Source organism: Apteryx mantelli, chromosome 22 (assembly GCF_036417845.1).
Source record: "Apteryx mantelli isolate bAptMan1 chromosome 22, bAptMan1.hap1, whole genome shotgun sequence".
NCBI lineage: Eukaryota > Metazoa > Chordata > Aves > Apterygiformes > Apterygidae > Apteryx > Apteryx mantelli.
Genome location: NC_089999.1, coordinates 15,532,036 through 15,554,957, shown reverse-complemented (window position 1 = coordinate 15,554,957; position 22,922 = coordinate 15,532,036). Strand labels below are relative to the sequence as shown.

General features: G+C 44.0%; 1 long non-coding RNA gene across 1 annotated transcript; it reads left to right on the top strand.

The window, feature by feature from the left end:
• The first annotated feature begins 13 nt into the window (after nt 1–13).
• Nucleotides 14–22,023, top strand: LOC136993928 (uncharacterized). The gene is made up of 3 exons (XR_010886195.1): nt 14–420; nt 4,694–4,843; nt 21,968–22,023. It is a non-coding gene; the product is annotated as an uncharacterized lncRNA (long non-coding RNA).
• The last annotated feature ends 899 nt before the right edge of the window (nt 22,024–22,922 follow it).

Genomic DNA, 22,922 nt, shown 5'->3' with positions numbered 1-22,922 from the left:
TCCGGCGCGGCGCTGTCGGCCGCCGGCAGGCGCCTCGTGGTGTGTGGAGGGGCTCCCTCGGGCACGGCTCCCGGCTCCCCGCCGGGCCATAGCTTCCCGCCGGGGGGCTGCCCGGCGGGCGCCGGAATCGGGCGATGTGTCCCAAGCAGCGCGCAGAAAAAGAGGCCGGGCGGCCCGGGGCCCGCTCACTCTCCCACGGACCCTTTGTGAGCCCGAGCTACGGAGCACAGCTGGAAAGCGCTTCCGAGGAAGGATCCTTAATGAGGGCTCTTCGTTTCATCTGGGAGAGGCATAACGAGATATAGTGCTTGGAAGCAGAAATGAAGCAAAATCAGGCTTTAGAAATAAGGTTCATGTTGCCTTTTTTTTTTCTTTCTTCTGTGGGAGAAAACAAAAAGTTGGAGCAACTTGTTCAAGGAGGTACTGAATTTACTAATGCTTGGAGCTTTCGGATAAAGAATATGTATCTATACCAAGAAACTGTGGTATTTTATGATGGTGAGGTAGTTCAGCCACTATTCCATGCTGAGCTTGGTTAGCTGAGTGCACTCAAAGGTAACAAGAGTTTACTCCTTTCTAGCATAGGTGATCCATAGTTTGTGTGTCTCATCAGCTGCCCAGGAATGCCAGACAGGTGGGAAAACTGAAAATTTATCTGCAGGGATTTAGAGTCAGCATCACAGGCCTTGAGACAGCAAAAGATATTTGAGGGAGCATGTTATTAAAAATCTAGTAGTACAGAATTAACCAGCAGCCCCTGCCTGAAGAAGGAAAACCTCCCAATCCCCATTCCTCTTAGGAAGGGACTGATCCATTTTCTTTAGTGGCAAAGCTCCTGCCCTGAGCTGCTTGTGCTTGCCCTTGCCCTGCCATTTAGTGCCTCTCTGGTTTTGATAACTTGGATGTCAGTGAGGTTGCACTGTTTATTTATTTATTTTAAAAAAATAATAAAAGCTCCACCCTGGGATTATTTCAGTTGTCTAGTTTATACCATGACTGCCCAGATGGTTGTAGCAGTACTGTAAAGGGGAAGGAGGAAGCGATGGTGAGAGGGAACTTTTTATATCAGCTTCACTGTCTGAGCAAGCATGGTGTGTATTTGCTCCCTGTGGCCAAGAAAAGAGACACAATTTGCCCAAGGTTGCTGAGCAAGCCTTTGTCAAAGCTAAGAGAGCAGTTGGGCATGGCTGGCTTCTGGCCATGCACGTGAAACGCCAGCACACTGGACCAGTTCATGTGTATTTCTAAAGCATAACACAGAAAATCTTTCTCTTCTCTGCTTCTGCATCCAAATTAAGGGAGAGAGAACATGACAAGCAACAAAGAGCGTTTAGTTCTTCTAGAGGGAGTTTTATTTGTGCTATCAGGGGTTTCAGAGAGTTGTTTTGAGAGATTCAGATGTGATGAAGTCACATGGAGTGTGCGTTTGAGGCCAGAGTTGTTCTAGCTTCATTCCTCAGCCTCTTTCTTTGGCTTGTATTGTAGGCCATGATTACAGTTATTTTATTGGTGATAGGTCCGGCTTAAAAAGCCCTGCCCCACCTTGAGACATGACTGCCCCCTCCATTGTTTTGTGGGGGAGTGTAAAATGATCCAGTGGTAAAACAAAACAGTATTGTGGGGAAAGGAGGGTTTTTCTCTAAAAACCAAATAACTGCCTAGATGTGGTATAGCTGGTAGCCACACGCAGCTGCTCTGACTGCCCCAAGGGGCCAGAAGTGAACAAAAGGGAGTGGTGCTGGGGTGGAAGTGTCCTTAGGAGTTGCTGCTGAAGGAAGTACTCTTCACTCAGATCCTTGCTGCTTGACATGTTCTCATGACTTTATGTGCTGTGTCTTGAGTGAGGAGAGAGTCCAGATGCAGTTAATCTAGGTTCAGTATTATTTACTTTCCACTCCCTCTTGAAAACTGGAAAGATCTTGCAGACTTTTGCTTGCTGTTTGTTTACCTCTCGCTGGCATTTCTTGGTGTCGGGAAGAGTCCTAGCCATGGTGGTAGTAAACTGAGGCTGGACTGTCAAACTTATCTTTTCCAAGAACTGTTTCATTGTGGCTTCTTCTGTCTTGCCTGCAATATTCTCAGGAGATACATGCCCATTCTACTTGGAGAAAGGATCTTTCCCACAGAGGTTCTTCTGAACTGCATTTTTCCTTGGCCAGTCTCCTCTCTGGAGGAGTAAGGACCTCTTGACTGCTAATAACCTTAATTTGAAGCCTTTTTTAGGAAAATTAGGACATGATATAAAGCTGAGTCTACTTCTTGAAATACAGCATGACAGGTGAGGTGATCTGTGGGATGTGTCATCTCTGCATAGGTGTCTGTAACAGTTGCTTGGGTTGTAGGAAGACGGCTGCCTACACAGGCAAGCTTATCCCTTCATTGTCATAGTTGTCAATGCTTCTGTTCTTCCCTTAGCGCCTTTTCCATGCGTGTCAGCACTGCAGCTGTGCTGATTAAGTGCTGAGGATGAATTTGCTCACATGTTATCTCAGCCTCTTAGATATCCAGATCCTATTAACAAGTCCACCTAGCAGAGAGGGGAGTTTTCCATCTCTCCATCCTTCTGTCTGTCTTTTTCTCTCCCAGAGAAAAAGATTTGATTGATAAGGGATAATTCTACAGCTCAGTTTTCACTTCTGCTAAAGCTGTAGTATCGTGCTTAGGGAAGGCTGCAAATGATAGTTACATTGCATTTTGCTGTCAGGTTGAGCTTCCCATCTGTCCACCTGCACAGCAGCACAAAATTTACAAAGCTGTCCTTCCAGCAAGCAGCTCTGCCCTACGTCCGCATCCCCACTCTGAGTTCCTCACTCCCCAAACTGTTTATTGTGGTCTTCTCAACTGATCTTCCCAGCTAGTGAAATACACATGAAAAGGGACTACCTGCATACAGTAGAAGTACTAAGTACTGAATGAAAGCTGGGCTTCAATTCCCGGTCTTTTCACAGCTCTCTTGCCAAATCATTTGACGTCACTGGCTCTTAGTTCTCTATGGGAAAAGGAGCTGGACAAAGCCACACTCGCTAATGAGATGGGGAGGGGGAACCAGAAGGAACGCTGTTCCTATTTCTCTTCTGCTGTCACGTGTTGTGCTCCTTTGTAGTCTGAAGTGACGCATAGCCTGGTTAGTCTCTATGTTATGCTCTGTAACATGACCTATGATTTTCACAGGTCTCTGCTGATAAAGGATCTCAGTTGCATTAACCCCTGTATCACAGCCATTTAACTTCTTATGGTTGTTCAGATGAAGTGCAGACATTTTAGCAGTCAGCTCACCTGTGATTCTCATCACCCTGCCAGCACTGACTCTTGTATCATCTTTCATTTCCAGCTCACAGATTCTGAAGTGTAAAATACCCTTTCCTTGTTCCCGGCCCCCTACACTTTCCACCTGTCAACTCTCACCTTATGCAATGAGTGCTCTTGAGGACTGGGACTGACTGTTCTCTGTACAGCCTCAAACAGGATAGAGATCTGATTCTTTACTGAATTCCCTCAGTGACTGGATAAATTCCATGGCTTGTGTTATACAGGTCAGCCTGGACCAGTCATTCCCAGATGTTTTGGGTCACAGGTGAATGCACTTTCTTGCAGACAGCCATCCACTGTTCCTCTTAAATTTGAAATGAAAACTGTATACAGTGACACTGTTTCATGGGCCTGCTGTGAATCACTTACCAGCACCCTTTTGACTGCCAGCAGGCTGTGAAGCACAGTTGGGAATGCAAATGAGGTGATCTAATTATCCCATCTGATTTAAAATCTAGTAGATGAAACCTATAGGCATTACTTTAACTTTCATAATCATCCCTGATATGCCTAAGCAGTACAGAGGCTACTTCTGAGAGCCTTCAGAATGTCTTTTGCCTGGCAATAAATAAGAATGCAGTAAATAATGTGGAACATCTGTATTTCCAGAGCAGAAATTGTCCCTGAACTTGTTGTCCCTAAGGTTGTTAAGGGAGGAATATCCCTGCCCCTCAATGAGATACAGCTGCCTCTGAGACAGAGTGCAGCAGATCTTTAACAAGCTTTAACAATGAACAATAATTCAGGGCCAGGTCTGAGGGATACTGTGTACAATGGAAGGCTGAACAGGAAATTTTAGATTGTCAGAATAGAGTCATTCCCAAATTGCAGGTGAACCAAAATAGAGGTAGTGTCAGTGTCTAAAAAGTGGCAGGGCAGGCTCCTTGCTTCTGTGTTTTGTCCAAACAATGGTGCCTCCGTTGACAGAACCCACTCAGATGTCCTGCAGACTGAACAGGGGTTGTTTTCAGAGAGGTACATGACACCAGAATGCTCTAGCACTTGGCTTCTGCTTTTTAGCTTATTCTGATTGCATGCCTGATCGGGTCAGTAGGTACGTTTGGAAAGGAATAGATTTGCATTCTTCACTGTGTCATAATATGCAGATTCCTGGCTCTTAGGCTGTAGTCTTCTGTATGAGGTAGGGAGCAGGGGAGGAGGAGGGCAGGTGAGATCACTGCATTTGGACTGTAATTCTCAGCTGCCCCAAGATTTGGGCTTTGTTTTTAACGGTTCCATTAGTTGCTGGAGAGCTGCTCAAGGGAGGTGACCAGACCTCTGAGTTTTGCTGCTGCTCTCTGGAATATATGACTATGCCCAGTGTCCTGATGAAAATGATGAATTTTATTTGGGTCATGAGATTTTTCTTGTCTCTCCCTTTCAGTGGTACCCAGGATCAAGGCAGAACATAAGGAGACTGGAACCAATCCTGCACCAAGCACCTCTGACAGATCCCATGACATGCATAAGGGATGTGTCACCGAGGTCCATACAGTGTTTGTCCTGTTACAGGCTCCTTAAAGAAACCTAACCGGTGAGTTTTCTCACAGAGAATAATTTCCATAAGTGATTATCACAGCCTGACTGTCTGCACTCTGGTCTGATATTTTAAATATCTAGTTCCTACAGTTCATGTTCCTTTGCATTCAGCTGTTCACTATATAGGAGTTACCTCTTCTCCTGTTAGGGCATGCTATGAAAAGCATCATATCCTGGGGTTTAAATCTCGCCCACCAAAAGTAAAAAAACAAACTGTGAACTGAGCTTTCTTTCCTGGGAAACTACTTGTTTTTTTTAACTTGGCAGTTTGGTTTTGATTCTGGTATTCAGCTGGTTGTAGATCTAGCTGCAGATTTTACTTCTCTCCACTTTATTCTGACCGCTGTCTGATCTCAAGGTTGTATTCATTCTGCCATGTCTTAACTCTCAAATGCTATTCTCTCAGGCGTTTGCATTCCAGCCTGTTTTCCTGAAATGCTCATGCCATACACGTCACCGTATTGGATGCCTACCAGTGGTGGACCGACTGAGATGTCTAACATCTATCACTCTCTCTTTTTGTAGCCTTCACCTTTCCCGGGGGAAAAGTGTGTGCCATGGAAGTCCTGCTTTGGTAGAATGCTTCAGCTGTAGGCTTTTTCTGGGGAAGACTGGGGGTATTTGGATTGTTGTGGGTCAGTTTGTTTTTACAGCTCTAGGTTAGAGGAGACTCTTAGGGTTAGAATTTGCCTTGTTTTTGGAAGTGCAGGAGGAGAGATGAGTGGCGGTCCTAGTTTTTGGTGTGTGATCCAAGGGCAGCGGACAGGCTCGTTTCATAGTTTTGGATCAACCTTTAAGAAAGGCCAGTTTCCAAAGCAAGAAAATGATCTACCAGTCACCCAGATAAGTGATTCACAGCCCTAGGAGAATGTCATGCCCCATATATGGCAAATGCTAAATGCTATACAGCCTCTGGAGTGGCCTGGGAGCTTGAGATTTATGACAGTTTTGAAAGTGTGGATTGGGAGTGATGAGGGAGGGACTGAGAGAGAGGTAGGTTTGTTCCATGAGAAAGGCAGGAGTTGCTTCCAAAATTTGAGTCCGGGTCATTCAAAAGTTCAGATGCCCAGTGTTTTGTCTAACTCCCCCCTGCCTGCCCCCCCCCACCACCCCAGATTAAAAGAGCAAAGACAGTGAATAGAATATGAATCTTGAAAAATATGTAATAGGCAAAGATGTTTTGAATAGGTTGAGGAGCTTTCTGGCATGTACAAGCATGGTGGGTGTGAATGCACTCAATAGCAACCCTTCTCAGGCTTTGCATGGTGCCTTTCAATGTAGCAGTAAGTGATAGTATTCATATTTTAGGCTTGAGTTCATCATTTAAAAGTCTAGGTCTCTCTAAGTCTCCCTGTCATGATGGAGTGAGAGGTTCCTCCAGAGAGCCATTTAGAATACCTAGATTTACCCCAAATCTTGCTTTATAACTTAGATGCCTTTGTGGATGCTGTGTGAATGCAACTCATAGGTCTTTGGTTTTCTCTTTACTTTATTCTGTTATTGAAGCTGCATTTAGGTTTCTAATGGTTTCTCTGGGTTTAGTGTTTAGAATGCATATTAGTCATCTATCTGCCCAAGGCACAGTACCCCATGACTTGCAAAGTCATTAACGATTGGTGTTAATAGATTTGTTTGTTTGTTTGTTTTGCCATTGAAACAGAGACCATTAATTACTGATTCCTCTTGGAGGACATGGAGGGCGTGGGTCCAGAATTCCACGAAAATGTTTCAGAGTTGGTTTGTTTTTGGCAATATTCTACTGAAAGTGTTAAAAGTAACCTAAATTGCTGGGGATGGACCGTAGGTGTAAATCTGAAGGGACAGTAACCTCTAGCAGGGAAAGGAGGAAGCAGCGAATGAGCAGGAACAACATGTCCAATGTGAGTTTGAATGACTTGACCGGGGTCACACAGCATACTTGTAGCAGAAACAGGACAAGAATCGAGACTACTTATTTCTTCTGCAGTGCTTTCATTTTGGGACCACCAGCCATTCATTTCAATCACCCAGTAAGGTTCTAGGCAGCTCAGAGCTGGGGGTGGAAAGAAACTGCATTTGGATTAACTACTTGTTTACCAGAATCTCTTTGCTGGGCACATCTATTCGAAATGAAACCTTCTAATCACTGGCCTTCTGATCTCAGTGTTTTTCTCTGAACATTGTTGAACACATGCACGGTGATGCAGCAGTTCTAAGTCACACTGGACATCTTGTTACAAAGCTTGCGGCTTCATAAAGACACAGAATCATCATGCCGGTAATAGCACCGTTCCCCCCTTTTTGGCTGTGTACTAAGCATGTTTGTATTTGGTGAAAATAATATCCCTCCACTGAAAAGAGCGCAATGTCCAGGCTGTGACTCACATTACCACATTTTATTTCCTCCTCTTTTCACATAGCCCCTGCTGGTCATAATTCACTGGCGGTGTCATTACAGAGCAACCTTGCTGCTCATTTGCAGGCCCTGTTATTGTTACTGAGCCCAGACAGATGGGTTGCTGACCCTTCCCAAGCTCAGAAAGACCTCTCCTGACATCTCACCTGTAATTTCCTAGTCCAAAGGCATCTGCTTAGAAGGGGCACTGATGAGCATATATTGTGTCCGTCTTTTATCTTTTTCATTCTAGTAGTCCCTGAAACTAAGGCTGTCTGTGCTAGACTCTTTGGTTTGCTTTCCTTCTAGCACTCACAACGACTAATAATGAATCAAAACCTGGCTCCTGTTAGAGGAGTCTTTACTGAAGTAAATACTAACTTTTGAGGCATTGTACAATCCCAGCCGTTTCTGTTGACTGCTAAAATCTTCAGAACAAAGTTGCATGTTCCCTAGTGGTGCAAGCCAGACTCTTATCTGCCCACTAGCTCTCTGAATCTTGACCCTTCTGTGGGCATGGCTCCAGGTATTTCAAAGGAGAGCTTAGTTTAGTCTGTATGTATTCTGAGGAATGGTGGGTTTCAGGCCCTGACTAGTGGTACTAAGGTAACATCTCATCTGTATTGGAGATTGGCTCTGGTAAATCACATTCATAGTACTTCCAGTTTGCTTGTAACAGAAGAGTGAGCTCACCTCTGCTTGCAAGCTCCCATGCAGACGTACTGCTGACCACATGGACTGCCTCACTGAGAGGTATTGTTGGTGTGGACAGCCCAGTGCCAGTCTGCACTGTAAGGAGCTCGTAAGTAGAGAGAAAAAAGGTAGTGTATGTTCCACTGGTTTCAGAATAACAGCCTTTGAGTGCCTGCTGTTCTGCTCTGCTAATCTCAACTCTTGAACATTCTTTGTCCATGCTACTTTGGAACAAAGCTGCTAAGTTGCTGCCTCAGTACTTGATAGAGGTAAAGGAACTACCAAATTCAGCACCACCCTGCAGATTGTGGATGAAACCCCCCACCCTTCTAAATGCATGGGATATGGGGGAGGAGGCCTGGAAAGATTTGGCTCTCCTGGGAAAGCTGAAAACCAGAAACATAAGAAAGACCCCATACCCTGTCTTGTTTTGGGTTGGAGGATGAGGAAGACATGTTAGTTTAATTCCATCAGGAGAATCTTTACTGAGAGGCATATCTTAGGGCAGAGAAACAGACAGACAGATGCACTCTCCTGGCTGCCTTCTTTCACAGCTGTCTGGGCACATGCTGAAACAGCACTGAGGCAAGAGGCCTGATTCTAGAGGACTAGATGTGAAAGGCTGAGTTCTCCCCCAGCATCTCAGTCACTGACACTGTAGGCAGATCACTTCAGAAACTGCCTCAGTTTCTGTTCTGCCTGTAAAATGAGGATAAAAATCTTGGCTTTCTTTGTAAAGGACTTCATGATCTACTCACAGGAAGAGGTATATTTATCTAAGGAATCAGATATTGGATTGGTTCTGTATAAAATATAACTTTGGGACATTTTATTTGTGGGAGAAGAATAAACAAAGTGAGTTGAAGCAAAGTCTTTGGTTAGCACGCTGCTGCTTTCCACATCTCAGCCTTCACTGTTGCGATGTTAATTCCTCCCCAGGGTCCAACCAGTCCAGTGTTCTTGGACTAGTACCTTTCAGCATTTGAGTAATGCCTCAGAGATCCTTAGCAACTGTTTAGCAAAGTTTTTTTGATGACAGCGAGAAGAAAATACTTTTCTGTGCCACTTCCTGTAAGTGTTCTTGTAAGCCTACATAAAGAACACAATTCTTTGTTACTCAGTTACTGGCCCATATAAGGGGATAACAATCCTCTTTTTAAAAGAACTGTTTTTCTTTTTCCTCTCCCCTGCAAGGCTTATGACTTGGTGCTTAAGGTCATGAGTTTAAACCGCCTTGGTGATCTATATAGGGAATTGATATACTTAGGCAAAACATAATTACTTACTGGAGTGAAATGCTCAGATAAGCTGCTCAGATAAGCTACTCAAAGACTTGGTAAAAGCCTGGGAACTGTTATTCAAATAGTTACCTGGGGAAGAGGGAGATGGTTTCTAGTTCCTTCCATCTCTCAGTGTTGGATTTTGTGGACTCCTGGGTAAATCAGTCTCCAGTGCCATTCAGACATGAGCTTTTGATTGTCCACCCATCAGGGAGGATCAAACTCTGTATGTGCCAAGCCAGGTTACTCAAGGCACAGTGATGGGTATGCGCTGGCCATGGCATATTCTCTCACTCTGTACATGTGTGCGCACACACACGCATGCCTGTGCACACAGAGCACTACTTTCCGCTCTGGTTGGTCTACCAGTTAACCAGCCGGCATTCCAAGTAGCTAGATAAAATTGGATCTGCATAGGTCAGCTGGAAATAAGTTGCCCCTCCATGCTCCACATCAAAATTTGTGAACCTCTCAGACTCTCTGGTACTGTGGCCAAAGCACTGACATGGATCTATTTCTATTTTCTAATTCTTTAGCGTCATTTTTCTTCACTGATAACACAATTTAAGAATTTAAGAAAAAATAATCACATTGATACAGTATCTCTCTGCTGCCCCTCCCTCCCTGCTTTTCTTGTTTGAACAGCAATTTTCTGGGAATATATTGAAGTGTCCTTTAATATGTGCCATAGGGTTTTATGTGTTTTCCATACTGAAGATTACGTATAGAAATAATGTTCTGGTATTCTTGGTGTTAGGTGGTTGCTATAGTTGAAAGGCAATCTCCCTGCACAGTCCTAAGTAATTCCATGACTGCAAATATGTAAACAACTGAGATAGGTTCCTTTTAGTTCAAAAGTCCTGAGCAGCAAGAAAAGGAGAACAGAACTAGTGCATTAGAGCATGCTTAGCTATATATGAAGGGTTACATATAAAGCCAGAGTTGGAGGTGACGCTTCAGTGGAAACAAAATGTGACTCCAGTGAGGTCAAGGGAGTTGCACCAGAGATTCATCTGTACCACCCCATTTATTTTTAGTTTCCCTGTTAACATTCCCTCTTCTGTATTTATAGCATGCCCCTCCCCAAATTCTTCTCACCCACTCAATTTTCCTACCCCTTCTTATTACAGTGTGTTGGGGCTTTGATTTAACTTATGTCCAGATATTAAAATATATATATATATATATATATATATATATAAGGATAAGGCTGTCAATGGAAGTTAGGTGGAAAAGCATCGTAATAAATCTGATATGATGAGGACCAAGGGCTGCATTCTAATTTTAGAGATACAGCTATAAATCTCAAATAACTGTACAGGAATAGATAGAATGACTGCACATTTACTATAGTATTATAGCTGAGACTAGAATTTGCCCTGTTATCTTCTAACTTACTAGCAAAGCATATGCATATTTACTTTGTTTAAAAGCTCGAGATTATTACTTCTATTATGTTTAACGGCAACGTGCAAGGTCTGGGTTGTGTCTTCAGTAGAAGCCTTTCTCAATCTTTCAGGAACTGTATTACAAACATTACGTGACTGCCTTTGGTAGACGCTTGACTTTATTGCCAATTGCTGGTACCGTCAGTGGTTTAATGAACATTAACTGTGTCACCCCTGTCACATAGGCCGAAACTCCACAGCAACAAACAGCTAAAATTTTCCAGCTGAAGGATGAGAGCTGATCACTCCCTCTTTGGAACTATATCAAATTTCTACAGCTTTACCACAGGCTGCTAGCACATTTTCACACCCAGGATTTCCCTCCAAAACAAGATGTGTTGAAATTCCTTCTTTGAAGAATGAGCAGGAGAGGGACAGATTGTAGCAATCTGGGAAGGGTAACAAGCCAGAAGAGTACAGTGTTCAGGAAAAAGGGAACCGCAGTCAGATAAAGAGACGAGCAGACATACTGGTTAGGCTGTGATCCAGGCGGTGGAAATTTTATATCATAAACGGGAACGCGTTGGAGGGTTTGTGAAGGATGCTTGAGGAGCTCGTCAACCAGCATTATCAGACAGGAAAGCCGCTATCAAGCCCTGGCCTGATAAACAGCTGAAGAGCCCTGAAAAATTCCATAATGGAAATTGGAGTAGTTTATGAAGTGTTTTGGGAATGCAGAGTGAGATAGTGGGCTACCTAGCAGCAGATTATACCCAAGGCATGAGAAAGAACACCATGGTACTGCTCTCTTAATGTTCCTGTAACTCTACGTACGCTTGGCAGAGGTGTTTCTTAGAATAATGACAAAAGCAGAGGGGCAGTATTAACCATAAATAGCTGATTTGGGAGCAAAACATTGGCCATTTTGGTGGGAGGTTTGTGTATCTCTTGGCAACTCCCTGGGGAAAGCTCCCCAGCTATGGGAGCATGCCACAGTGTCGCAGCCTGAAGGGGTGTCACGGTGCTGACTGCAGACCTGTCATCTTCCCATAGTGTTGGGCAATCCTGCTCCTTCCAAATGCAACATCCAAGGATCAATTACTACAGTAGCAGGTTTTCATCTTCCCTCCCAGGGATTTGCTTGCGAGACCCTCAGCCTGGGTCGCCCTCACAGCACACCAGAGTGCCCTAAGACTTGCAGTTACTTTTCCCTTTCCTGTGCCTCAGTTTCAGAATTTTCTGTAGTGTCAGCCCTGATCCCCAGACTGGGTAAGCAGAGTGCTGTGGAAAATAATAGCTAATAATAAGCCACACTGTAAGATGCTGTGCATGATGGAGCAGGTGCTAAGTAGGAGACTGAGATTAAGGAACTGGTGTTGGTAAAGTGACCATACATTTTTCCACCTCTTCTGTAACAGAGCACTTTTCTGTAACAGAGTACTTTGGGACAGGTGCTGACAAAAAGCGTCCCATCACTGAGGCCTCCCCCTTGCCTGGCGGTCCTGTGCCAGCTGGAGCTGGGCCAGAGTATAAGGTTGCCTTCTGCCATGATCAGCTAGAACTTTGATCTGGAAAGAATTGGAACTGCCCGTGGAATGCTGTCAGAAACACGATCAGGTAGCGATTTGCTGAGAAGAGGGTGACTGGGTCTCGGTGTTACCCGAGATCAGTATTGAGAAAACAAAGTTTGCAACCATGGCAGCAACTGCTGTCTCTTAAATGTTACCCTCTGTAGGGCTTGGCACCCTTAAGTGTAATAGAGACAGTTAGTTCTACTAGTCCTTCTTGCGGTGAGTGAACATGCCAGGAGGAGCTGAAAGACCTTGCGCAAATCAGGAAATGGCTGCTCTTTTTGCTGCTTATGGATAGATTTATTTGCACATATACCTGCAGGCACATGCCTGGTGCATGCACTCTGTCACTTTTCTGCCTTCATTATTTTAGTGCTTTTGATAATCCCTGGTGCCAAACAGAGATGACACAGAAAAGTTGCCCCTCGGTTATTTTAAACAATTGAGGACTTCTGGCGATTGCCCCGTATGAACTGATTGTTATCTTCAGCTATTTTCAAATAAGCTTTGCAGATTAATATTAATGATTAAGATTAAGAAGAAATTTTTAATATTAACAATGATTATGCTGCTTTAGTCAATTGCTAAAATCCTGTAACCTCACATGCCATCAAGCTGTGAAACCTCATATGAACAGAGATTGTTCATGTGCAACCAACTCATCTCATTCTAGAACCTGCTTCTATGATATTTAGACCACCCAAAAGTCTTTTTACACCTAAGGCACCTCTTTAAATCCTTGGCACATAAATGTTGGTGGATTACTTTGCTCTTAGGTTAGCCTGATATGTTTAAAGGTCTGAAAAAAGTTGGACTTAAGTAGAGTCTAGAAAGAATTTTTTTTGAAAGTGAGGATTCCCCAGCTCAGGCTTCAGTTCACAAATGACATGGACAAACCTATGCTTATTATACAGGCATAAAGTACTGATCAGGCAAAGATGCATGCACACTGCTGTCTGAGTCTGTAAAATCCAGTGAATTTTGACCAAATCTGCCATACCACTCTGTTTATTCCATCACACTCATTTGATGTAATTTAGATTTCTTTTCTTCCCCTCCAAACTTTCCCACCTTCTCGCTCGCCCAGATCTTCTGCTGGCAACTTGATATTAAAATACTATTTGTAAAGTTTTCATAAAAAGCAGTTCTGTTATCTTTAATGAGAAAACTATAGTGGGAAAAGTGGAAAGAGAAAGATTTTATGAGGAAATAGAGAAGAAAGCATGGAGGAGATTGAGAAAGACCGTAGGTGGAAGAAGGGGAGAGAAAAGACAGGCTATTAAAACAAGCAAGGAGAAATGACGAGTTCACTTTCTCTCTGTGTCTTTTGGGGGGGAGGAGGGGTGGTGACACTCAACACAGAATGGAAATGTCAGCTGAAATTTATGAAGTCACCAGATCACTGTGAGAACAAAGAGAGCCTGTCTCCTTCCTCAGCTGGGCAGAACCACTCCACAGTCAGTGGGGTGGGCTTGCCTGCTCCCCTGACACCAGTTTCATCCAAGTATAGCCCCACCAGCTTTGGAGGGATACCTCCTCTGGCTGATGGAAGTAAACAGCCAGGCTTCTATTTTCAGACATTGAATAGTGGGAAGTGACAGACTTGATCCTAGCCTTTCCTACAGAAGAGGAATTTCCAAAGGGTGGAATGTGGAAAGTCTTCTGAACAATATCAGTTTGTTTTCCACGATGCTTAATTATGATTCCAAATGTAAAAGTCACTCAGCAGTGCTGTCTAGAAAGATCAGGTTACAGAACCTAATAATACATCCTAGCTGCTGTGGAGTAGGAAGCCACTTCTTTCTTTATATGAGCCTGACTTTCTAAAGAAGCCTTCCAGTGAACATAAGTCACATCTACTTCTTGTCACCCCAGTTTTGGCAGAGGAGTATAAAGGGCCTTTAAGCTTCAGTAGTCTCAGAGATTAGGTAGCTCGCCCAACTGTTGCTGGAAAATCAGTGGCAGAGGGATGACCAGAGCCCAGCTGCTAGTCACTGCTCTAATTGCTCTGTTAACACAGATGAAAAGTGAGTCAAGGAATGAAAACAGTTAATAAAATCAAACAAACTTACAAATGACATCGAAGGGGGAACAAACTTGCAGTGAGGAAATCTGACAGGGAAGCGCTTATCATATGCAGATGTAGTGCACAGTTGATTTTAAGGACTCTGGAATTATGGCTGCAGTGTGCCATCTTGATCTGCATGCAACACACTGACAAATCATGTCAAGGGCCCTAGCAATCTATGTTGTGCACCTTTGCCTTCTGCTAATAATTGTGTTTCATATGGTATATGCAAAGCCTCTGCTCTTTTGTGCATGTGTTGCTTTGGTCTGCTGTTGCTTTGGCACTGCACATCCAGGTTTCTTGCATCATGCTGGAGTACAGCAAGACACTCAGGAGTATCCCTGACTTTAAGAACAAAGGCAGCCAGATGCAATTTTAGGCACAGGTGTAGGCATCTTGCTGAATCAGAGCCCAGGTGAGCAAATATGCATTTCAGCAAATATGCATTTCATTCCCTATTTGCCTGATGCCATGAACATGCCTGCTTAATCCAGGGCTTTTACAAGTGGTATTTTTCAGCTCCACTTTGTCACTGCCAGTCATTATAGTGTGTTTTAAATGCACCTGCTGTAATACGACCTGTCTTGTTGGCAGCGAGCTAGAACTTTGAATCTTGTTCTCTGACTTCGTCCCCTCTTTGGTTAAAGGATTAATTTTGGTATACAAATGACAGCAGGCAGTAGTGAGCCGTGGAAGATGCCTGAATGTCAGAGCCTGCTGATGTAGGGAGTAGTCTCCCTATGGAAGGCTTGAGCTGTCATGCAGGCTACTGCTTAAACTCTGGTTGCCTGGGACCTGTCAGAGGGAGGGGAACAAAGCAATGTAGGTGGGCAAAATGCCATGTCCTAACAGCTGGACATGTATCCTGGCAGTCAGTTATAGTCATCAAAATTCTAAGCCCAAGCTGTGAATATGCCAAGAGCCGATGGTTAAGCTGATGGTTAAGATGATGTGCCATCTTATGAATGGTGCCAGTGTTACAATTACTACTTGTCTTATGGGAGTACTGAGAGCTCCCAGTTATGCCAGATGCTGCCTATAATTCACAGAGTAAAAAATAGTCCATGACCAAAACAGCTGAATGCCATATTAGGCAAGGCGGTCAAGGGAAGGAGCTTTACCCTAGGGAGTGTTATTAGCTGTATTCTGCAGGTAGGGGAACTGAGGCAGAAGAAGGGTAAAGACTTGGACAGCAAGGGTGTCTCTGGCAGAGTGGATGTACTCAGGCGAGTACATTAACTAATTATACATGTAATTTTAGAAGCATCTGGTCTGGCATGAAAAATAAGAAAACTGCTGTCTTTAAGAAGAATAAGAAAGAAACATTTTCCACCCTTAATCCATTGCACCTGTAGGTCTAGTCTGTACAACACATTTCAGAGTGTTTTGTAACCATATCCTGGTGGTGTATTTTTAGTATGAGAGGGTGCTTTCTACTCTGAATTCCAAGCCTACTTCTTTCAGGAAAAGCTTGATGCTGCTTCTGGTACATCACTGGCAAATATCCTTCTGACTTGGGCAGCAGGATCTCACCCAAGTTGTCTTTACAAAGCTCAGGACCTGGCAATGAGCAGAAGCTGGCTGATTGTTTTCTTTTTTTAGCCAGTTTCCCAGCACAGAGTTGAAAAAGGCCAGTTCCCTCAGAATTAGCAGAGGGCAAGGGGTCATTAGGATGGTGCTTAGCAAAGAATGAAGAAGCAAAAGTGGAGGGGCTGCCACATGACCTACTTCTCACTGATTCTGAACCTTCCCAGGGCACTCCTAGGTGGGGTGCGAGGGAAGGGAATATCAATGTTTTTGACATGTAAGTTGCAAAGATACTTTTAGCTGCAGTCAGGGCTGGGAGAAGATGAAAAGCCCATGTTTACTTTGTCAGAGAAACATCATAATGTTCTTCCATTGCAGATCCAATGTAAATATGCTGGAAAGTTGGCTGGCTCATGAACAAACTGCCCTTGCACAGCAGTATCCTCCTACTTGTCAGTGTGAAGTGCACACCTATGCAGAGTGCTGGTTTAAACCTTTTGCCAAGGGCTGATTGCTAGAAGGGACAGAATTTGTGACTTGCTTTCTCTGGACTTAACTCTCAAACAATAAACACTCATACAGGAAGCCTTTCTATGGGATCCCTCTTTGACTGCCAGTCATTGGGAAATGGAGGGTCAGCTGGAGGATGAGCAGATGTTGGCTGAGGATTAAAAAAAAGTCTGCCATTCTTTTCCTCCTGAAATTTCAAATGTTCTGGTGTGCTTGCCATCTGGCTGTGTTTGTGATTGTCTGTTTGCAGGTCGGCAGCAGATTATTTGGAAATTGTATCCATGACAACTCCTCTGTGAGCTTCTCTGTTTGCTAGTCCTTGTCAGGCCACTATTTGCCAAAGTTAAATATCCATACCTGCAAATCTGAGTCATTGGTAGAGCAAGAGTAGGAGGCCCTGAACTGAGTTCTCTTTGAGGTCAGCCACAGTGTCCCTGCTCTGCCCCAGCAATGACAGGAGAACAATTTTTCAGAAATCCTCTGAGGAATTTCCTCACCCAAGCAAGGCAACATACGCTGAACTGTTAGTCAATTCAGAGAAGCCAAAGACAGCTTTACTTCCAGCTTTTAGCTAGAGATAGTGCTTCCTGACAGGCAGTAGAGGCACAGTATAAGAGGTGGTTAAATGCCCGTAGGCAACACTGAATTTATTCTCAGGGCCCAAATTAAGTGGAGTGTGGATTGGATAGATCCCTGTGTACTGAATTCCAGGTGCTTCTACAACACCACACAGCACATAACTTCATTACTCAAATGTCGTCCTCCCCACTCTTCTGTGCTTTGTTTTAGCTTCCGTTCTCACTTCTTCACTCCATTGTTTTGAGGTACCAAGACCCCAAGGATCCTGCTCGATTCTTAACACTCTCTTGTTGTTCATGTTAGGGGAGAGTGGTGGTAGACAGATATAGTCTTAGTCTCTTCATGAGCAAAATTCTGGCTAGCAGCAGTATTCAAGAACTCATGGATATGATACTGGCTGTACAGTGGTTTCCAGTTCCAGGAGTGTGCAGCATCTGTCACTGAGTTCATTTCCAAAGGCACAATCTGAGCTGGATGACTACGTTGCCATGGGTAACAGAGTCTGTAGATATGGCTGGGAGTGCTTAGGCCATGCAAGGACATAGGAGTTGCCAGATTGGATCAGATCTGAGATCCAGTAAGGCCAGTGTTCTGGATCTGATTGGAGCCAGCATCAGATGTTCTGGATGTAAGACTCCTGGATAGTTGGGGTAGTTCTTCCCCTTCCAACTAGGATGTGTATTTGGAGCTAGGGGCTTGGATGTCTGGCATTTTTGAAGACTTCCAGTTACCTTCAGCTACACAGACATTAGGTCTCCTCCTAATTCCTAAGAACTGCAGACTCGCTGGAAGCATAAGGTCCTTTTATGAAAAGAAGTCTGGTTAAATTGCAGTTAGATGTTGCTCTGCTGGCTATAATTTTAGTCCAAAGGGGAGTTTGCTGATCTTCAGTTACTGGGAAGATTTGATGGAAAGCAGAAAGTATTTGGTCTCTTGAGCATTTGTTTAAATTGGGCTGTTTACTCAAGCTGTGGAAAGGCAGTTATCAATCCTGTGTCCCATCCGTCCATACTGTTCGCTCCACAGTCTCAGTGGCCAGGTTCCTTAGATTCTGTTGGCCTGATCAGGAGTGCCTTGGTGTTAAGAGATCTTTATCCTCACGGTATTCATTTGGATTAGGAAGAGAGAGCAAGACAGGTAACATGGGTTGGGTGCTTATTTGTTTCCTGAGGATATGCTACAGAATCAAGCTGTTGGCTTCAGTCCACTTAAAAAATCTCTGTTGAGGGTGGGAGGAATCCCTGAATAGTGAGTTTTTCCCTTCATGTTATCTGGAGAGAGAAGAGAGTGACTTTGTGGGGTCTGTGAGCTCTCCCTACCTAGATGACTGTCAGAAGGTATAGAAGGGCTAAAAGTTTCCTCTTCTCACATACATATACACCTGCTACATGCAAAGACACTGTCAACTCCAAAATAGATTCATCAGATGACACTGGAGCCCACTGGCAGGAAGACCCTTCTTCTGCACAGACAATCGAGAGCCAGACACTGAGGACATGGGAACAGCAGGCATGCTGTCATCCATTTGCTTTGATAAATTCATAGTAATTCTAAGTAAACTCTTCTTCTCTAAAAACAGGTCACTAACAGGGTCTCTCTGTCTTTGCAGCTTCTCCATGCAACCATGTTACTGTCAGGGCAGAATTCCTTCTTAGGTGTTACATTTTCCGCAAGAGTTCAGTCTGTGAGGTGATTGCTAGAGCAAGCCCTTAGACTCTTTTGATGGCAGAGACAATGCCTCCTGTTACTTTACGGAATTGAAGGCTTGTATTTCAACCTGTTAAAAAGAGAGGGTGAGGGGAGGGGAAGGGAAGGGGGGAAAGGAGAGGGAGAGGAGACTTGCCCTGACAAGCAATGTACCATAGGAGATAAATGGTTCTTGCTCCAGCCAGATAAAGGGGGCAAATATCTCTGTGAGAATGGAAGATAGAAAGAGACATGGAAAATGTGAGTCTGGCCAGCGGTGGTTACAGCATTGTTCTCTGGCACCTTGCTGAAAGCAGCATTCCTACACAGGAAAGTATTCTCCACCCCAGTGGATAGCTGTCAGGGAATACCACAGTTTTGTCCCACTGCCCTTCTGGAAGGAAAACATCTCTTCCTTTTTTTTTTTTTTGTTTTTTTTTGTTTTTTTCCCCTTCCTCCAAGGTAGGGACAGCTCTGCTGGCATCTCCCTGCAGCCCTGTTGGTTAATGGTATTCTGCCAGCCTGAATCTGAGGGCTACTTCTGCAATGGAAAGTTATTGGGCAGTGAGGAATAATATGCATTTGCTGTGCACTAATTACTCTGCATACTTTGTGCAAAGTGAGACTGAGGAAGCAAATCCATTCAAGGGTACTCTTATTGCATGCTTGGAACCAGACTAGCCACTCACCACTGCCCAGCAAAGTTGTCTTCTTCCTTCCCCTCTCCCTGCTCTGGGCTGCCCAGTTCTTTCCCTTTCCTTGCATTGGCTCCAGGGCTCTTCAGACCCTGTCCTGGGCTGACTTAACTCATTAGCCCAGAAGAAAACAAATCCATTTCTTTTTTACCTGTATTGGTTTTCTGGTTAGTGAATTGAATTGGCTTACAAAGTGTTCTGATGAGTCCTGGAGTTGGTGCGACATAAGCAGTGGAAGTGAGGATAGTAAGAGGGGACAAGGTTCCTCATCTCAGTCAGAGTGCGCTATTAGATTAGCTCAGCTGCATCATCTCTCTTAACCCCATAAGTGTCTGTACAAGGAACAGGTGTAGAATAGTTCATACACTGCACGCTCATGACCTCCCTCACTCTGAATGATATTCCTTTTAACACTTTTGGGAAGCAAGTGCTTTTTTGGATCAATCTGCAGAGGAGGATCTTTTTCTGATTCCTCCTCGATGACTTTGCATCAAATTGCTGTCATTTTTATTATCTCCCTTGTCTTGCCCTGCACTTCAAAGGGGATGGAAGAGAAAAGCTGCTCTATTGTGTCTGTTCTGCAGGGGAATAAGTTCTGCCTATCCCTTTTTAACCCATGTTGGCATCTACTCAAAGTCCTGCTTTCCTGAAAACATGGGAAAGTGTATGCGAGTTTTCAGCTGGTCTCTAAAGAGAGAGGGAAGGTGTCCTTTTAAAAGCTGCTCTTAACCGACTTTTAAGCAGAGGAGTTTGACTTTGTGGAAGGTAAGAGGGTCATCAGCTGAAATAAATCTCAGTCTATCGGTAAATAAATACTTTAACCTAGGAGGACTTCCCAGTTGCTTCAGAGTTTACCATTAAAGGAGGCCCCTAACCTTGATGTATGCTTTACCAATTTGAGCCCTGAAAACAAAGAAATAAAAAAATTGCCCAACTGGCAATTGACAACTGGAGAGGAGTGCAATTGTGTTGTTCCATGTGTGATGGACGTAACTGATGAGGAAATTATCAATTTATATCTTTCTGCTGATGAAAGGAAGTTTCACACTTTTACGGTATGGCTTTCCAAGTGACCCTGTTTTGCATGCTCCCTCTTTCTAGTTCACAGATCTCGCATGATCTTTTTCCTCTCGCCTAAGAGATTTGCTCTAAGCTGCTTCTTCTTTCAAAGGCATTTGAATGAACAAAAAGGATACAGAAGATACATACAGGCCAGGAGCACTTGGAATACTTGAATCAATATATCTTGTCTCATTGTTTTCATTATTGTCTCACTTTTGCTTTCCCAGTTGGGAAGGAGGTCAAAATAGAAAGGTAAAAATAGAATGTATGTTGGGAAGGGGAGATGATGTTGACCCCATGGGTTAATTACAGTGTACATCTTGCCCTATCTCTGTTTGTTATGTGGGCTCCAGACCAAATGTTTGGCTGATATAAATCTGCATAGCTCCAAAACACTGTGTTGATTTATGTACTTTATTACACCACCATTGAATAACAGGATATTTCTCTTTAGTAAATATCTGATAACGTGATAATTCTGATTGTATTTTCAGTGAAGCTACCCTAGCTTCAGCCATGGTATTTTGCATTTCTGTCTCACTTCTTGACCCTGTCTCCTGTTTGGGTCAAATCACATCAAACCCAGGAAGGTTTGATTGGAAGGCTGGATACTGAAAAATATCCTGATAGCAGAGTAGTAGTTGCAATTCAGTATCCTCTGGCAAAACAGGGAAAAATTGAAAGGTTCCGCAGTTGTTATCAGTATTCATACATTTTTGCTGGGTTTTCTACAAAGACCTAGTCACTTTGATCTTAAAGAGCTTAAAATGTAAGACACCCCCACACCTTGCAAAGACTAATCCAATTTTTAAGCTCATGCACTTCCAGTGTTTCCATTGAGTGCCGTGACTCATTACCTGTTGATAAGTAAGTCTGTGTACACCAGTGTAAATTTTACATGTCTTTGTATGGTAAGGCAAAGAAACGTGGTGGAAGGGAAAATGGAGGGGATAGAAAAAGCCACAGTCTTTACTCCCTGCACAAAGCACTCTGGGGGTACAAAGGCAGTGAAGATCTAGCCTTCCAGGTCTTACTGACTTTACCAGCCTTTTAAAAAGGAAAGCAAAACAGCCATTTCCATAGCAGCTGAGGCACTGGGGTACGGAGGTGGAAACAACAGGGGCTGTCCAGACAGGGTTACATTTGTGAATGGAGGAAGTCATACCTTCCCATCCTGTGGCTAACTGGAGAGGAGTAGACACAGTGTCAAGAGATGTCACCCCTGTCAGGAACACTTTCTTTCTTGTGGATTCACTGCATCCTTATCTCAACTCCCATCTGTCCAGGCTTTTCTCCTGGGACTGATGAACCCTGATGCAACTGGATTCACCGCTGGTAGAAGAAAGACCCAGTTTTGTCCCTAAAGGCTGTGGAGTGATCCTTGGTTTCTTTCCCTACTCCTACTCCTTTGTTTCTCTGCTCCTTGGTTTCTCTCCCTACTCCCAGGAGTAGGGAGCGGAATGAGCTCCTCTAAGCTCACTCCTTGTTAGACCTGAGCAAAGCCCTGCACCATCCCCAGTCCTAGCCTCTTTGAAAACAAACCTGCCCAGTAGAACACAGGATAAGCAGCAACATTCTTGTGTCCCAAAAGCTTGATCCTCCTCCCGTCCACTCTGATTGTAGTGATGAGAGCCTGCATCATGGGAAACCAGGCCCTTCCTTTTCAACTTTAGCACCTTTTTTTAGCAGGTCTGATTCTCCTTGCTTCGATGGTGCAGTGGAGTAAATCAGGAACAGTTCCCCTAGCAATGAGAAGAAGAGAGGTAAGCCGAGATCAGGAAACTTTATTTAGATGGGGAGTCTTGTCTCCCTTCATCAAAATCCCTATTCATAAAAGATGCTGGAGTAAAAGCTGTTGCTCTTATGTGTGTGCGGTGGTGTGTGGGGACTTGTGTTATCACATGAATGTAGTGGAGTTGGCGCAGGAGCTGAGATGCTCATAAATAGTGTCAGTCTGTAACTCATCTAAGCAAAAAGGAGCATTTTGGGACAGCCAGCTTCTGCAGTTGATGTGCCTCAGCCTCACACTTCCTAGGGACAGCATCAGTTGTCCATGTCCTTTTGCTAATGCTGCCTGGCAGTGTGACATGTCTTTTCTACTCTGGACATTCCTCATTTATTTTTACTTTGGCTCACCCATCCATCTATGGTAAATGTGTGGATGAAAGAAAGCTTCAGTCACCAAAGCAGCAGTAGCAACCCACCTGCCCAGGACATAGCACACAGCAGCTTGATGTCAGGCAAAGTGATGGCTGGTTAGTGAAGAGTGAATGCTGCATCTCCTGTGGAATGACAATACTCCAGTGATGTGTTGTATTACAGCAGTAAAAATTGCAGTCTGTCTCCTGCCTTTCCTGGAAAGCTGTACTGTCCTTAAGGTGTTGATGTTTATAATGATGAAGAAGGCAGTTTGCCTGGGGTCCAGCTGCCTAATTTTGATCCCAGTTTTGCCCCTCCAAGTTTGGAGTTACTGTATCAAATGGCAGTCCCTGTCTTTATTCCAGGTGATTAGGGCTGTACTTAATAGAGAATCTTAGGCTGTGGATGGAGGTGTTAAATGGGAAGTGGTTTGTCTTTCACCAAACCCACTTTTATATTTCTCTGTCAAAGCTCTATGAATATTCTGCCTGCAGGTGGACTG